Source organism: Chiloscyllium plagiosum, unplaced genomic scaffold (genome assembly GCF_037043375.1).
Source record: "Chiloscyllium plagiosum isolate Xiang-an unplaced genomic scaffold, Cpla_swu_hap1 HiC_scaffold_30, whole genome shotgun sequence".
In the NCBI taxonomy this organism is placed as follows: domain Eukaryota; kingdom Metazoa; phylum Chordata; class Chondrichthyes; order Orectolobiformes; family Hemiscylliidae; genus Chiloscyllium; species Chiloscyllium plagiosum.
Genome location: NW_028270168.1, coordinates 7987751 through 8004690, shown reverse-complemented (window position 1 = coordinate 8004690; position 16940 = coordinate 7987751).

The following is a 16940-nucleotide window of genomic DNA, read 5'->3' as shown; positions in this document are numbered from 1 at the left end:
GCATAAGCCCTTCTGGAATTCCTGATGCCCGAAACGTCGATTCTCCTGTTCTCTGGATGCTGCCTGACCTGCTGCGCTGTTCCAGCAACACATTTTCAGCTCTGATCTGCAGCATCTGCAGACCTCACTTTCTCCTCCATCACAGTGCTATAGTCAGGTGAAAATTACCAAGCAAGCAATAATCTTGCTGACATTCTCTGCATTAGTGGGTCAATTTGCTTTACTGCATAATTCCAGGAATTGGCTAAAGGTACTGGATATGTAAAACGTTATGGCCCTACCAATGTTTCAGCAATAACTCTGCTCCAGATCAAACAATTCTCCCAGCAGTGCTGCTCTAGTATAGCTCAATACTGGCATCATCTCTGGGCAAATTGCCCAATATGTCTATCTCAAAGCAGCACCAATCCAGTGAGGATAATGACAGGATAGGCTATGCTCAGAGCTGGAAGATTTGTAATCTTAATGTTTCATCACCAAGCTAGGTAACATCAGTGAAGCACTGGTGTTCTGTTCGCCTTCGTCTATTGTGGATGTCATCACTTGCTGCTTTTTGAGCTTGGTTAAAGGGGTCCAAATCTGTTTGGTGGTCTAGTTTGAATGCCAAGCCTCTAGGAATTCCTGTCTTGTTTAGCCTGTTGTAGGATGGGTGTATTGTCCTGCTTGAGCTGGTGTCCATGTAAAGATGAGTGATATTTGTTTGTGCATTTTGGTGACTAGTTTCCTGTTCGTAATATTTGGTGCAATCCTTGCAGGGTATTTTGTATATGTTCATTCTGCTGGTTGTTGGTATAGGTCCTTTGAAATGGCTCTTGATGAATCAATGTTGGTAGCTTTGTGGGCTACTGTGATGCCAAGGGGCCTACCAACACACTAGCTCTTGATGAATCTAAAAGGACCATATGCCAACAACCAGAACAGATGTCATATAAAAAAAATACCCTGCAATGAATATTCAATTGGACAGAATTGAGAAATGAAGGAAAAGGTTACTTTAACCATAGCTCTGAAAAACTTCTTAAGACAAAACATCAGTCTCCAGGGGCACTGTTTGCAGCAGACCAGTGCAGGGTGTCTCCATGTGGTTTGACTGCTGCCATGCCCTACATTAGGCCACTGGCACCTCCTTTGAGTGCTGGATGTCTGAGGCAGAGAGTCAAGAAGAGAAAGATGTTGCAAAGCTAGTCTCATTTTCTAAAAGCTGGCTTAAGGAGACTTTGCCTTTGATTTTTTTCAGGGGGCAGTAAACTGCCTTTATTTCTGATGAAGGGCTTTTGCCCGAAACGTCGGTTTTTTTTTTTTTGCCTGTTCTCGGATGCTGCCTGAATTGCTGTGCTCTTCCAGCACCACTGATCCAGAATCTGGTTTCCAGCATCTGCAGTCATTGTTTTTACCTCGTTGATTTTAACCCTACTGCGAATCCTCTTGCAAGGATGCCTGCCTTGAAGTTTTCCTCCTCTCTCTATAAGAATCTCAGGGAGTCTCTCTCTCACTGCAACTCCCAGGTACTCTATGCCACTCTCTCCCCACCCCCACCCTCCTCTAGCTTATCTCTCCACGCTTCAGGCTCTCTGCCTTTATTCCTGATGAAGGGCTTTTGCCCGAAACGTCGATTTTTGCCTGTCCTCGGATGCTGCCTGAATTGCTGTGCTCTTCCAGCACCACTGATCCAGAATCTGGTTTCCAGCATCTGCAGTCATTGTTTTTACCTCTCTGATCAGTCTGGCTTAGTATAGATGAAAAAGATTTTGAGGCCTTGTTTATATGTAAACAGATGAGACTTTAGGCCAAAATGGTCATGTTTTAGAAGTGCTGAAAATGTGTTGCTGGAAAAGTGCAGCAGGTCAGGCAGCATCCAAGGAACAGGAGAATCGACGTTTCGGGCATAAGCCCTTCTTCAGGAATGTTTTAGAAGTGACCTGTATAATGAAAGTGGAGTGGTCAGCTCTAGCTGACCTGAGCTGAGTAGTTTTAGTTCAGTCTTGAACTGGGAAGGAGCTGTGTGGAAGCTGTCCTGTCCTTCAACTTCAACCTGTAAGCATATTTTCTATTTTATACTTTTTTTTAAAGGGAGTTTGCTTATTGGGACTGTTGTGAATGTTTGGAATTAAGTCTAGTTGGATAGGTTGTTCTGTAGGGGTTCTTTATTTTGTTCATGGTGTTGCATTGTGTAATTTTGTGAATTAAATTTTTGTCTTGTTTAAAATCTAATAGTTGACCTTGTTAACTTTGGATAATTTTCACTGTATACTTACTGAAACAAATTGCAAAGTAGTGGTCTCGGGCTGCCTGCTTAAGAATGCTTTTAGTGGTCTGGTCTAATCCATTAACAAAGAGGAGAAAACCACAGAAGGGAGAGGGAAACACTGGCAGAGAAGATAAACCTACTCTGCTGCCATCTTGCCCAATGTGATTTCAAGGAGCCCCAGCAAAGTGCAGTCATGGAAATTGGTAAACATTCCTGTCAACTGGCTGTAGTCATGCAGAGATCAAAGATGGTTGAGGTTCTTGGTTGACCGTCACAGTGGCAAATGACATGCCCCAGAACTGCCAGGCAATGAACTTTGTTTTTTTAAAAAATGGTGAATCCAGCCATTGCTCCATATCATTTGGTGTTACAATCACTAAGTCTTTCACCATCGACATCCTGGAGATTACCATTGACCAGAAACTGAACTCGTCCAGCCATGACCATAAGAGCTGGTCAGAGTCAGTGAATTCTGTGATAAGTGATGTTTCAATAGCTGTCCATCATCTACAAGGCACAAGTCAGCAGTGCGATGGAGCACTCTTAACTTCCTTCGCTGAGGTCAGCTCACAATGACACTGCAGTTGTGGTTATGCTTGGAGTTCGTTTGCAGACTTTTCATTCCCCTTTGCAAACAACTTTCTAGCTCAGTGAACATACCCACAACTGCAACAAGCACCTGAGTGATGTCTGTACACAAACCTTGATTGCAATGACATTCCCAAGGAGCTTGACACAAAGAAACTGCCTGATCAGCACCCCATCTGACATCTTAAAACATTGAATGGTAGCAGTCTCTGCAGTCCATGTATTGCATTGCAACAGCTCAATAGGTTGCTTGTTATACAGCACCTGTCAAATGTGTCACCTCTGCTGTCCAGGAGGACAAGGGCAGCACTTATATAGGCAAGCTCTCATTCAAGGCATTCACCAACCCTCTCAAGGGCGACTATGGATGTGCAATAAGTGTGTCATCCCAGCCAGTGACACCATGTCCTGTGAATAAATAGAAAAAGTGGTAGACGTTTGGAACCTCTGATTTAACATGTATAAAGTGCTTTGTGGTCTCTAATGTTGCAAAAAGCAGTCTATTTGACATCTTCAATACTGAACCAACTTCCAGTATTCTTTGAGCTTCAATGTCCTAACATATGTTTTCATTCAGGTTGACACTGGCCAGCTGTCAGGCAAGCAATGATGCCAGGCATTGGTGCGTAAACCTTTCAGAAATGTGGAAGACTCTAATCACTAAAATATACAGACTTCTTTTCAAAGTCCCTACGGTGTTCTGTCTAGGTAATTCATGATTTTTGAATAAGGCAGCTCATAATGTAGGTTCCTGGTACCAAATGATGTATGACAAAGTGACAACCGCTGAGGAATAGAAGCTGCATTTGTTTCATGGTTAAAGTTTTCTGGGAATAAACTTAAATGATGTGAAAACTCAGTGACGTACAGTCATGTGCCTTTGTTATCCAGCAACTGTTTCTTTTTAAGATCGACCAATTAATCCCACACTTACATTGCAGACCACTCATTAGTGCCAGTGCCTTTTCTAACTTACAAAGTTTAAACAATAAATTAGTCTTTTCTAAATAATGTCTGAAAATTTCAACTAGTAGATAGTTTGCTCAACACTGAAATTTGCTGACAACGTAAATCTTTTAACAGCACAGTCAGTGTATAGTCATAGGTTCAAGTACTTGAGATATTAAATTCAATTAATTTTAGATAACTCTTTGAGCTGAGCAATGTTTGTATCCAGCATTGAAAAGGAAGGGAGGAATACAGAGAAACCTCGATTATCTGATTTCGGATTATCCGGACAAGATCGCTAGGTGCCAATACTTGGCTAAACTGTATTATCTGGCATTCAATTATCCGAACAAAATGTTCCCTGCCCATGACTTTCGGGTAATTGAGGTTCCTCTGTATTTGTCGAAGAGATTAAGAAAAATATGCATTTCTTTAGTTTCTTTAACATCCTCAAAATATTTTACTGATTTAGATAAACACTGCAGCTAATTTGTATGTAAATCCAATAAAGAGCAAGTAAAGTAGAAAACCACATAATCTGTTGGTTGGGGGATTAATGTTGATAGGAAACAGCTCTTTGAATAAAGCTATGAACTCTTTGATCCCCACCTGAGAGGGTACTCACTGCCACTGTTTAATATCTCTTTTACAGCCATTTACATTCAGATAGTACTTTAAGCATGGTGCTTCAAAGGGGCTGAAGAGAACTCATTCTATCTGTTGGGTCTATATCTTGCAGCAATACGGAATAATGAAAGTGGTTTGAGGTTTGGAGGTATATGAAATCAGGTCAGTGTAAAAAATTTAGCCAGCAAATGAAGGGATGTTTGAAGGCAAAGGAAACCAGAGAAGACAAAGCGTTGAAAATCCACTAGATAGAGTCATAGAGATGTACTGCATGGAAACTGACCCTTTGGTCCAACCCGTCCATGTCGACCAGATATCCCAACCCAATCTAGCCCCACCCGCCACCACCTGGCCCATATCCCTCCAAACACTTTCTATTCATATACCCATCCAAATGCCTTTTAAATGTTGCAATTGTACCAGCCTTCATCACTTCCTCTGGCAGCTCATTCCATACATGTACCACCCTCTGCGTGAAAAAGTGCCCCTTAGGTCTCTTTTATATCTTTCCCCTCTCACCCTAAACCTATGCCCTCTAGTTCTGGACTCCCCGACCCCAGGGAAAAGACTTTGTCTATTTATCCTATACATGCCCCTCATAATTTTGTAAACCTCTATAAGGTCACCCCCTCAGCCTCCGACGGTCCAGGGAAAACAGCCCCAGCCTGTTCAGCCTCTCCCTGTAGTTCAGATCCTCCAACCCTGGCAACATCCTTGTAAATCTTTTCTGAACCCTTTCAAGTTTCACAACATCTTTCCGATAGGAAGAAGACCAGAATTGCATGCAATATTCCAACAGTGGCCTGACCAATGTCCTGTACAGCCGCAACATGACCTCCCAACTCCTGTACTCAATACTCTGACCAATAAAGGAAAGCATACCAAATGCCTTCTTCACTATCCTATCTACCTGCGACTCCACTTTCAAGGAGCTATGAACTTACACTCCAAGGTCTCTTTGTTCAGCAACACTCCCTAGGACCTTATCAGATCTGATAGTCTACTTCCCAAGGTGTTAAAGGGGGTAGGTCCAATGATGGTAGGTGTACAGGATTTGATGTTTCCAAATATATAGGCTGACTCAGTGATTAGCACTAGGTTCGATTCCACCTTCAGGTGATTGTGTTGAATTTGCACATTCTCTCTGTGCCTCTGTGGGTTTTTTCTGGATACTCCGGTTTCCTCCCACAGTCCAAAGGTGTGCAGATTAGGTGGTTTGGCCATGTTAAATTGCACCATAGTGTCCAGGGACGTGCGGGCTATGTGGATTTGTCATGGAAAATGCAGCGTTACAAAGATAAGGGGAGGCAAGTGGGTCAGGGTGGGATGCTGTTTGAGGGTCGGTGTGGACTCAATGGGCTAAATGGCCTGCTTCCACACTAGGGATTCTGTGATTCTATATTAAAACTATTCTTTACATTTGGCACAATCACAGCAGATTAGAAGCTAATGAATGTACTCTCCCATTCAAGAAAGGAAGGAGAGGAAAAAGGGAACTGCAGGCAAATTAGCCCAACATTAGTCAACAATGAAGTACTGAAATCTATTAAGTCAGGAAATTGGATGGTCTACATCTTAAACAGACTGGAGCCAATGTCCTTGAGGGAGTTTTTGCTACCGCTGTTGGGGAGGTTTTAAACTAATGTGGCGGGGGCTGGGAACCAGAAGAGAAGACAAGTAGACTGCGAGGTGGAAACTGGAAACTGTAAGAATAATGAAGATAGCATTAATAAGGGGAAGAGTAGGCAGAGAGCAGGTGAACGCAAAAGAACTGATGGCCTGAAGTGCATCTACTTTAATGCAAGGAGTATAGTGGGTAAAACAGATGAACTTAGGGTTTGGATTGGTGCCTCGGAATTATAACGTTATTGCAATCTCAGAGACTTGGTTGAAGGAAGGGCAACTAAATGTTCCAGGAAATTGATGTTTCAGACAGGACGGGGAGGGAAGTAAAAGTGGGGAAGGAGTTGCATCGCTGGTCAGGGATGATATCACATTTGTGCTAAAGGAGGATGTTATGGAGGGCTTGAGTAGTGAAGCATTATGGGTGAAGCTGAGAAATAAGAAGGGTGCAGTTGCATTGTTGGGGCTGTATTGCAGGCCTCCCAACAGTGAGCGTGAAGTAGAAGAACAAATAAGTAAACAGATTATGGAAAGATGTAGAGGCAACAGGGTAGTGGTGATGGGAGATTTTAATTTTCTCAACATTGGCTTAGTGTCAGAGGTCTGGATGGGGCAGAATTTGTAAGAAGCGTCCAGGAGAGTTTTCTAGAGCAGTATGTCAATAGTTCGACAAGGGAAGGGGCCATACTGGACCTGGTGTTGGGGAATGAGCCTGGCAGGTGGTAGAAGTTGCAGTATGGAATTTCTTTGGGAGCAGTGACCACAATTCTATAAGTTTTAGAATACTCGTAGACAAAGATGAGAGTGGTCCTAAGGGAAGAGTACTAAACTGGGCCAAGGCCAATTATATCAAAATTAGGCAGGAGCTCAGACACAGCTATTTGAAGGGAAGTCCACATTTGATATGTGGGAGGCTTTCAAAGATAGGCTAATGATAGTGCAGGATAGGTATGTCCCGTTGAAGGCAAAGGTTAGGAGAGGTAAGATTCATGAACCGTGAATGTCAGGAGAAATCATACGACTAGCCAAGAGGAAATGGGAAGCATACATAAGGTCCAGGCAGCTAAGAACAAAACGGGCCTTGGAAGAGCGTAGGAAGAGTAGGACCAATCTTAAATGAGGAGTCAAGTGGGCTAAAAGGGATCATGAAATAGCTTTAGTGAGCAGAATTAAGGAGAATCCCAAAGCCTTTTATTCTTATATAAAAAGCAAGTGGGTAGCTAGAGAAAGGATTGGTCCACTAAAGGATAATGAAGGAAGGCTGTGTGTCGAACCTGAGAGAATGGGTGAGATTCTGAATGATTACTCTACATCAGTGTTCACTGAGGAGAGGGACATGATGAATGTTGAGTCTAGAAATTGAAGTTTGATAACTCTGGATCACGTTGACATAAGTAGGGAAGATGTGTTGGGTAGGCTAGGGGTTATTAAGGTCGAAAAATCTCCAGGAGCAGATAGGATCTATCCCAGGTTGCTGAAGGAGGTGAGAGTGGAAATAGCTGAGGCCCTGGCAGATATCTTTGTCACAACCTTAAACACAGGTGAGGTGCCGGAGGACTGGAGGGTTGCTCATGTTGTCCCTCTATACAAGAAAGGTAGTAGGGATATTCTGGGTAACGTCACACCAGTGAGCCTGACATCAGTGGTGGGAAAGTTGCTGGGGAAGGTACTGAGGGATAAAATCTATTGATATTTAGAAAAGAATGGGATTATCAGTGATAGGCAACATGATGTTGTGCAGGGGAGATCATGCCTTACCAACTTAATGGAGTTCTTTGAGGGAGTGACCAAGTGGATAGATGAAAAATGTGTTGCTGGAAAAGCGCAGCAGGTCAGGCAGCATCTAAGGAGCAGGAGAAGCGACGTTTCAGGCATAAGCCCTTCTTCAGGAATGAGGAGGGTGTGCCAAGCAGGCTAAGATAAAAGGTAGGTATGAGGGACTTGGGGGAGGGGCATTGTGAATGTGATAGGTGGAAGGAGGTTAAGGTGAAGGTGATAGGCCAGAGAGGGGGTGGGGGCGGGGAGAGGTCAGGAAGAAGATTGCAGGTTAAGAAGGCGGTACTGAGTCCGAGGGTTGGGACTGAGATAAGGTGGGGGGAGGGGAAATGAGGAAGCTGGAGAAATCTGTATTCATCCTTTGTGGTTGGAGGGTTCCTAGGCGGAAGATGAGGTGCTCTTCCTCCAGGTGTCGTGTTGCCATGGTCTGGCGATGGAGGAAGCCAAGGACCTGTATGTCCTTGGCAGAGTGGGAGGGGGAGTTAAAGTGTTCAGCCACGGGGTGGTTGAGTTGGTTGGTGCGGGTGTCCCAGAGGTGTTCTCTGAAACGTTCCGCAAGTAGACGGCCTGTCTCTCCAATGTATAGGAGGCCCCATCGGGTGCAACGGATCCAGTAAATGATGTGTGTGGAGGTGCAGGTGAATTTGTGACGGATATGGAAGGATCCATTGGTGCCTTGGAGGGAAGTGAGGGGGGAGGTATGGGCGCAAGTTTTGCATTTCTTGCGATTGCAGGGGAAGGTGCCGGGAGTGGGTTGTGGACCTGATGAGGGAGTCGCAGAGGGAGTGGTTTTTCTGGAACGCTGATAGGGGAGGGGAGGGAAATATATCTTTGGTGGTGTAGTCTGTTTGGAGGTGGCGGAAATGACGAAGGATGATACGATGTATCTGGAGGTTGGTGGGTGGTAGGTGAGGACCAGTGGGGTTCTGTCCTGGTGGTGACTGGAGGGGCGGGGTTCAAGGGCGGAGGAGTGGGAAGTGGAGGAGATGTGGTGGAGAGTATCGTCAACTACGTCTGAGGGGAAATTACGGTCTTTGAAGAAGGAGGCCATCTGGGTTGTTCGGTATTGGAATTGGTCCTCCTGGGAGCAGATGCGGCAGAGGCAAAGGAATTGGAAATATGGGATGGCGTTTTTACAGGGGGCAGGGTGGGAGGAGGTGTAATCTAGGTAGCAGTGAGAGTCAGTCGGTTTGTACTAAATGTCCATGTTGAGTCGGTTGCCTGAGATAGAAATGGAGAGGTCTAGGAAGGGTAGGGAGGAGTCTGAGACGGTCCAGGTAAATTTGAGATCGGGGTGGAAGGTGTTAGTAAAGTGGTTGAACTGCTCAGTTCAGTTCAGTTGCCAGACCATGGCAACATGACGCCTGGAGGAAGAGAGCCTCATCTTCCACCTAGGAACCCTCCAACCACAAGGGATGAATACAGATTTCTCCAGCTTTCTCATTTCCCCTCCCCCCACCTTTTCTCAGTCCGAACCCTTGGACTCAGTATCGCCTTCTTGACCTGCAATCTTCTTCCCGACCTCTCCGCTCCCCCACCCCCTCTCCGGCCTATCACCCTCACCTTAACCTCCTTCCACCTATCGCATTCCCAACACCCTTCCCCCAAGTCCCTCCTCCCTACCTTTTATCTTAGCCTGCTTGGCACACTCTCCTCATTCCTGAAGAAGGGCTTATGCCTGAAACGTCGATTCTCTTGCTCCTTGGATGGTGCCTGACCTGCTGCGCTTTTCCAGAAACACATTTTTCAGCTCTGATCTCCAGCATCTGCAGTCCTCACTTTCTCCAAGTTGATAGATGAAGGAAGGGCTGTAGATGTCATATACATGGACTTTAGTAAGGCATTTGATAAGGTTCCCCATGGTAAACTAATAGAGAAAGTGAAGTCACATGGTGTGCAGGGTGTTCTAGCTAGGTGGATAAAGAACTGGTTGAGCTACAGGACACAGAGAGTAGTAGCTGAAGGGTGTTTCTCAAAATGGAGAAAGGTGACCAGAGGTGTTCCACAGGGGTCAGTGCTGGGGCCACTGCTGTGTGTGATATACATAAATGATCTAGAAGAGGGCACTGTTGGTATGATCAGCAAGTTTGCAGGTGACATGAAGATTGGTGGAGTAGCAGAAAGCATAGGAGACTGTCAAAGAATACAGGAGAATATAGATAGACTGGAGAGTTGGGCAGAGAACTGACAGATGAAGTTCAATTCAGGCAAATGTGAGGTGATGCATTTAGGCAAGTCTAATTCGAGAGCGAATTATACAGTAAACGGGCGAGCCTTGGGAAAAGTTGATGAGCAGAGAGATCTGGGAGTTCAGGTCCATTGTATCCTGAAGGTTGCTGCACATGGGGATAGAGTGGTCAAGAAGGCATTTGGTATGCTTGCCTTCATTGGAAGGAGTATTGAATATAAGAGCTGCCAGGTCATGTTAGAATTGTACACGACATAGGTTCAGTCGCATTTAGAACATTGTGTACAGTCTGGTTGCCACATTACCAAAAGGATGTGGACACTTTGGAGAGGTTGCAGAGAAGGTTTAGGAGGATATTGCCTGGTATGGAAGGTGCTAGCTATGAAGAGAGGTTGAGTAGGTTAAGTTGATTTTCAACAGAAAAAAGGAGATTGATGGGAGACCTGATTGAAGTCTACAAAATCATGAAGAGTATAGACGGGGTAGATAGCAATAAGCCTTTTCCCAGGGTGAAGGATTCAGTAACGGGAAGTCACGCTTTCAAGGTGAGAGGTGAAAAGTTTAAGGGGGAAACGCATAGCAAGTACTTTACAGAGAGGGTGGTAGGTGCCTGGAATGCGTTGCCAGCAGAGGTAGTAGAGGCAGGCACAGTAGATTCATTTAAGATGCATGTGGACAGATGCACGAGTAGGTGGGGAGCAGAGGGATACAGATGCTGAGGAATTGGGCGACAGGTTTAGACAGTAGATTTGGATCGGTTCAGGCTTGGAGGGCCGAAGAACCTATTCCTGGGTTGTAAATTTTCTTTGTTCTTTGAACAAAGGGACAGGAGTGGACCATTCAGCCCCTCAAGCCTATTCCAACATTCAATGAGATCATTGCTGATTTGTGGTCTAACTCCATTTACCTCCTAGGCCCATATCCTTTAATGCCTTTGCCTACTAAAAGTGCATGTATCACAGATTCAAAACTGGAAATAATTTATTTATCTACGGTGTTGTTTCCTGTTAATTGTTTGAAGATTTCAATCAGATCACCCATTAATCTTTTAGATTCCAGAAAAAACAGGCTTCAAGGAAAGATATCTATGGAAGTCGAAAAAAATATTACGTTTTGAACAAGTCAATATGGTTTTACAAAAGGGAAATCCTGCTTGTCAAATTTATCAACATTTCTTCACCAGTGTGACTACTAGAGTAGATAAGGAAATGCAGAGCAAATTTGGGTTTCTAAAAGGCATTCAACAAAGTACAACAGAAGAAGCTACTAAGTGAGATAAGGGCTCATAGAATTTGGGGTGATATGTTAGTGGAGAGGATTGTTTACAATAACAGATGGAATAACAGAAATAAAGATCAAAATCAGAAGTCACCCAACACCAGGTTATAGTTCAACATGTTTATTTGAAATCGCAAGCTTTTGGAGTGCTGATCCTTTATCAGGTGGAGTCTTCACTTGATGAAGGAGCAATGCTCCAAAAGCTTTGTGATTTCAAATAAACTTGTTGAACTGTAACCTGGTGTCAGGTGACTTCTGACTTTGTCCACTTGTGTCCAACACTGGCACCTCCACATCAGGAATAAAGGAAGCATTTTCAAGTTGGCAGGTTGAAAGTGCCACAAGGATCAGTCTAGGCCTCAATGATTTCCCATCTATTAATCACTCAGATGAAGAGGCAGATAGTAATGTATCTAAGTTTGCTGACAATATGAAAGCTGAGATTGCAAGCTTTGAAGAGGCCACAAAAGCTGCAAAGAGTTATGGGCAGGTTAAATGAGTTAGCAACATGTATAATTTGGGAAAGTTGAGATTATTCACTTTGGTTGTAAGACTTGAAATGCAAAATATCTTTTAAAAACGTATTCCGAACAAAAGTCACATTGAACTCAAGACATTACCTCTGTTTCTCCTTCTGTAAAAGCTTTCCACCAGTTTTTGCTTTTAGTTTAGATTTCAGGCACTTGTAGCTTTGTTGCTAAGGTTAAGTGAAACTTGGAAATATTGGCAATCAGATAAACCAATGTGCTCATGCAAAGAATTTTTAGATTAGATTCCCTACAGTATGGAAACAGGCCATTTGGCCCAACAAGTACACCCTGACCCTCTGAAGAGTAAGGGCCTGTGCCCGAAACGTCGAATCTCCTGTTCCCTGGATGCTGCCTGACCTGCTGTGCTGTTCCAGCAATAAAGTTTCAACTTTGATCTCCAGCATCTGCAGACCTCACTTTCTCCTCGAAGATTTCAACCTACTGCGAATCCTCTTACAAGGATGCCTTCCTTGAAGAAGCTCTCTGCCTCTCTCTACAAAGATCTCAGTGAGTCCCTCTCTCACTGCACACCCCAGGTCATCTCCTCTGCACAGAAGCTCTTCAGCCACATTCTGAAGCAGACTCGTTACCACAGCCATGTCTCCTTCCTCAGCACCTGCCTACGGAACCGACTGATCCCCCATGGACTCCAGATCACCTTCCGACCAACACAATTTGGACCCAACCAGGACTACCAGTACCTGCAACAAATCCGCAGCCTCCAGCAACGGACCTCCCTCCGGATCCTCCACTCCACGCTTGCAGCCATGCGCCGGTACCTACATTCCCTGCAGCTCGACCTACCCCAGCTCAGGACAACTCTCTCACAGACCTGTAAAGGACCTCTACTGTTCTTCATTTACAGAAGAATCCATAGACTGAACAAACAGTTCTTTCTAGCCATTTCGGAAATTAAAGGCAGTAAGTACCAAAAACTTTCATGCACTTACCCCCAAACTCCGGATTCCTCAACCGTTCCAGAAACTTCCATCGGCCTCCGAAACCAGTCCATTCCTGAAGAAGGGCCTGTGCCCGAAACGTCGAATCTCCTGTTCCCTGGATGCTGCCTGACCTGCTGTGCTGTTCCAGCAATAAAGTTTCAACTTTGATCTCCAGCATCTGCAGACCTCACTTTCTCCCCTCTGAAGAGTAACCCACCCAAACTCATTACTGCACCCTATATTTACCCCGACTAATGCACCTAACACTATGGGCAATTTACCGTGGGCTGCACATCTTTGGACTGTGGGAGAAAACTAGGGCACACCCGCGCAGACACAGGGAGAATATGCAAACTCCACACAGACAGTCACCTGAGGCAGGAATCGAAACCAGGTCCCTGGTGCTGTGAGGCAGCAGTGTTAACCACTGAGCCAGTGTGCCACCCAGTTTTAGCATCTAGGGACAGAAAGAAATTAGGAAAGCAATGGAAAGCCTTTTTTGCAAAGGGATTGGAGTTCAAAAATAAAGAGTTGCAACAATTGTGCAGGGCTTTGTTGAGACAATACTTGAGATACCATGTGCAATTTGGGATTCCATGTTTATGGAATATTGGAGGCAGTCCAATAAAGGTTCATCAAATTTATCCTGGCGCAAAGCATTATTCTTGATGGGATGTTGATTAAATTGAATTTATATTCTCTGGAGCTTAGAAGAATGAGAAGTGAACCTCATTGAAATATTTCATGAAGGAGCTGGACATGACCACATTGAGAGTGCCCCTTATGCAGAGCATCTAGAACAAGGGGATACAGTTTCAGGACAAGGGGCCAAGTATTTAGGAATGAGATATGGGGAACTTCCTTCATTCAAATGGTTATGGATCTTTGAAATTCTCAGAGTTATGGATAGGCCACTATCAAATACACTTAAGGTCCAGTTATACAGATACCAGAGAATCAAAAGATATGAGGAGTTGGTGGGAAAATGTAGCTGAAGACCAAGCTCCAACATAATTGTATTGAATGTGCATCAGGCTTGGTGAGCCAAATGGTTCCACTTCTTCCCCTATTTCTGATATTGTTCAATTTCACCAGTGAAGTTTGAGCTTGATTACACTCTCTGAGGTAAATGCCTACACTGCTATGTAGGTGAAGGAAAGTGGATTAAAAATTAGAGCCTGACCTTTTTGGAATAAAATTCAAAAAAGACTGTTGTACATTCAACAGGTGATGTAAGTATAGAACACTCTTACACTTGGCAGTAGATTGTTTTATTTATTCATAGGACATAGGCTTCAATGGCTGGCCCAGTATTTATTGTGCATCCCCTGAGCTGTGGTGAGCTGCCTTCTTGAACCATGCAGTCCATTTAGTCTAGAGACACCTCAAAATACTGTAAGAGAAGGAGTTCTATAATTTTGACACAGCAACACAGAAGGAACAAAAGATGTATTTCGGAGTCAAGATGGTGAGTGACTTGGAGAGGAACTTGTAAGTGGTGGTGTTCCCATGTATCTGCTACCTTTGTCCTTCTAAATGGAAGTGGTCGTGGGTTTGGAAGGTGCTATCTAAGAAGCGTTGGTGAGTTTCTGCAAGTCATTTTGTAGGTGATACTACTAAGCATCGGTGGTGGTGGCAGTAGATGTTTGCGGATATGCTGCCAATCAAATGGCCTGTTTTATCCTGGATAGCATCAAGGTGCTTGAGTATTGTTGGATCTGCACCCATCCAGACAAGTGGGGAGTATTTCATCACATTCCTAACCTGTGCCTTCTAGATAGTGAACAGGCTCTGGGGAGTCAAGAGGTCAGTTACTCACTGCAGGATTCCTAGCTTCTCACCTGCTCTTGTCATCATAGTATATTTATATGGCGAGTTCAGTTTCTCGTCAATGGTAATCCTCAGGATATTGATAGTGTGGGTTTCAATAATAATAATGCTATTGAATGTCAAGGGCTGATGGTTAGGTTTTTCTCATCGGAGTTGGTCATTGCCTCGCACATATGATGGAAATGTTACTTGTCATTGTCAGTCCAATCCTAGATACTATCCAGGTCTTGCTGCATTTGGACAAGGAATACTTCAGTATCTGAAGAGTCATGAATGGTGCTGAATGTTCTGTAATTATCAGGGAACATCCCTACTTCTGACCTTCTGATGGTGGAAGGTCATTGAACCAACTGATGATGGTTTGACCTAGGATGCTGAGTCAATTGCTAACTTTCAATATGAAATTGATAAAGCTGTAAGGGATATGTGGCAAAGATGGGTATATGGTATAAAGTTGCAGATCAACCATGAACTCATTGAATAGTGGGACAAATTTGAGTGACTGAATGGCTTTCTGTCCTATGGAAGTTGATTTGTGTACTGTGCCCCACATGGAGTGATGGTATTACTTGATGTTTGATTTTTGTCTGTGAAGGTGATCATTGTTGAGAAATCTTTTAGTGGGTAGAAAGAGGTGATTTATGTTTTAGGATCTGACCTGCGGAAGAAATGGTACGATTTGTAATGATAATGTTAAACCTCATGAATTGCAGGCAAGGCTAACTACAGTAGTCCAGTCAATCTAATATTAACTGGATTATATGGCATTTTCCATAAGCCTCTGGTTGCTATGAAAGCAAAACTTTCCACAGAGGAAGTATTTTAAAATGTTATAAGACCCAGAAGCATCATATTAGTAGTTTTGCTTTGGCAGACAAAATCTTTATATCTGGGTGAAGCAGAGTACCTTAAGAGACAAAGACACATAGATAGAAAACGGGACGGAACACCAGCACTTCACCTGAGGCACACTGATGATGTTACTTACCTAGCATGGTGACGAAACTTCTGAAAGGAAACCTTCCAGCTCAGCGAACACACTTACAACCTGAACCTCAACCGGAGCTACAAATCTTCTCAAAACTTGCAAGCAGAGCACCTCAGTTTTGTAACAGAATCACAGGACACAGCTTTAGTTGCCTGTGCAAAGTGACTGAATCAAAGGTAGAGGCAATTATGGAGTGTGACATCTTATTATATTGTACTTTTGCAAAGTTAGTATTAATTATTCTTTACTCCATTTATGTACTGTGGTGATTTTCCTGCTTAAACCTTTGTGATTAATGTTTGGCACTAATTTTGATCTGAATGCATAATCATGACTGCATTTACTCAACTTTTTTAACCTGAATTCAGGGAACAATACAACTTGAAAATAAAGCTGAAATACTGGCGAACCACCTCAGTAAAACAACTTAAGTTCGTTTGCTGCACAGGTTGAATTGACTTTTCTTCCCCAATTTCTCTGGCCATTTTTTATTTCCTCTTGCGAAAATATTTTGATGCCGAGATGTAACATTAGATTATTTGTGCCTTTAATTACTTAGGCTGAGCAGAATCCCAGAATCAAATTCTATGAGATGATAATCAAGTGTGAGAGCTTGTGCTTGCTATTTGCCTTCATCCCGACCAACATCTGACCACTACCCAGTAAAAATTGAAGTATCCAATGTTTGCCTTTGATAAGGAATATGTGTCAGTGCTATTATCAGACAATGCAATTATGTGTTGCATCTTGGGAATTTTTTGTATACCTTCATAGATGTGAGTGTCACTGTCAAGGGCAGCATTTATTGTCCACCTTTACTGTCCTTGAACTGAGGCTTGTTGCACCATTTCAGAGGGCAGTTAAGACTCAACCACATTGCTGGTGTCGGGAGTCACATGTAGGCCAGACTGGGTAAGGATGGCAGATTTTCTTTATGTCATGATTGGATCCAGGGCCTAGTGATCTCATTGGTCAGGGTTATTAACTTGGACCAATCAGGGAGCCCTGGCTGACAGGTATAAAGAGAAGATTGTTCTGTTCACACTGAGAGCTGGCTCTGAGGGAGCTGGATCAGTGTCAAGAACTCTGCAAAAACAAACAGGAGTATCAGAGAGTGTGTTCACAAAAAAAAAGAGAAAATTCTCCTCAATCTAGGGACTGGATTTGAGCTGGTTGGTCAGAGCCCATGTACTCTGCACATGTAAATAAAGGGTGACTGAGGGAACTATTGGCCTTTGTGCAGTTATTTCACCTTCTCTAAAGGATATTAGTGAACCAGATGTGTATTTACAAAATCAACATTGGTTACATGGTTGTCATGACACTAGCTTTTAAATTATGGTTTATATTAAATTCAAATTTCACCATCTTGTTG